This window comes from Octodon degus, unplaced genomic scaffold (assembly GCF_000260255.1).
Source record: "Octodon degus isolate 3935 unplaced genomic scaffold, OctDeg1.0 scaffold00059, whole genome shotgun sequence".
NCBI classification, from domain to species: domain Eukaryota; kingdom Metazoa; phylum Chordata; class Mammalia; order Rodentia; family Octodontidae; genus Octodon; species Octodon degus.
The window spans coordinates 12,548,873-12,550,541 of record NW_004524635.1 but is presented as its reverse complement, the minus strand read 5'-3'; the positions used below and the strand labels follow the sequence as shown (position 1 = coordinate 12,550,541).

Here is a 1,669-nt window from a genome sequence, read left to right as displayed (position 1 = left end):
GCTGTTTTGTAAATATTTGACTGATTTACAGCTCTCAGAGAATAAATCAATTTCATCCCATACTTAATGGTGATTTTCATACTAGAACTCTCATTTACATAACTTAAAAAGAGGTAACTAATTTCTTAAATTACCTGGTGAAGCTATACAGGTTATATTACAAGTGACACTGCTTCTCTTGTATTTAATAAAATAGTCATCTCCCTAACTCAGTATGTTACTGATAGTCTTTGTTATTTCACAGTGTTCCTATCCCTCTTTCCAGAATAGACTTAAGACTCAGGAATGGACCACGTACAGAAAACGAAGAACCAATGACAGAAAGCCTATTTTTACCTGTTATACTTTATGCGACCATATGGGAGTTATTTTCACATTAAAGAAAATACTTTCTAATGTTGTTCTTTAGGATATCAAGAGGCATAGCTAAAACCAACAATCTATATGTTTTTAAAAATTAAGATTTGATAGTATTTTTACTTTCAAGAGACAACAGTTTTCCCCCTAAAAACTGTAAAACAATAAATACATTCAGAAGCAGAGGGGTAGAAAAGTGTATTATATATACATCTGTTAAAGAAGTAAAATGGTAGCTACATTTTTAGAGGTTATAGATAACAACAAATGACATAAAAATTTAAAAAGATTAAGAACCCCAAACATATTAATGTTAAAAACCTCTGGTTAATACTGAAGTTAACAAAGGAATAACCAAAAGAAAAGAGTGAGTGCCAAACTCTTTTTGCCCCACTCTCCTTACTCCACACACAGAGTAATAATCCTTAGATTCACATTGGTGTTTCATGTTTCAGATTGTATAATTATCTCTACTAATGAATCAGGCAGTGCTTGATTCAGCAGCACATATACTAGAACCCAGAAGGTACAATTTAGGTATTGGGTGCTCCATAAAAACTGAAAGGGAGCTACTAATTTCACTATAAAAGCTGAAGTAATATCTGATCTTTTCAATTTTGTACATTTATTACCTTGAATGTAAAAGCTATAAACAAATATGTTTTAGTTGCTAAGATCCATGTCAGAGCCAAGCATGCCATGAATGATCACTGGTTTCAAAGCTTAGCACTTAAATAATTGTAGTGAATGTTTCTCCCCCACTCCCCTTACTCCACACATACAGTAATAATCCTTAGATTCACATTGGTGTTTTATGTTTCAGATTGTATAATTATCTGTACTAGAGTTTGGCGCTCACTCTTTTCTTTTGGCTATTCCTTTGTTAACTTCAGGATTAATGACAAAAGCAAAAATTTATACAGTGTAGTACTTTTAAAACATTCCTGTTATAAAAGCACTATTCTTATATACATTCATCCTTAACACACTGTGAGATATGAACTGTTACCTCTATTTGATTCATGGGGATATCAGACATAAAGATTTAAGAAATCTGTCCAAAATTATATAGCAAGAGGAGATCAGGTAGTATGGCTCTGAAGTAGTTTCACTCTTTGTATTTTTTCCTCTCAAGATCAGTATTTACACACAAAACTCTTGGGACATGATTAGTTGAAAAGCATATTATGGCTTTCCTCAAATTGAAATATTTTTGTGGTATTGTCATGAACTTCCCATCTCCATTTTGATCACAGGCTATAAAGCTGATTACACTGTGTAAGTGCCTTTGGGTTAGGTCCTCTTTTATTCA

The 1,669-nt window shown here is 32.5% G+C and overlaps 1 protein-coding gene across 1 annotated transcript in view; it reads right to left on the bottom strand.

Moving 5' to 3' along the window:
• Positions 1-1,669, bottom strand: part of Stt3b (STT3B, catalytic subunit of the oligosaccharyltransferase complex) — a 103,471-nt gene that overhangs the window by 15,527 nt on the left and 86,275 nt on the right. The gene's annotated exons all lie outside the window — the stretch shown is intronic.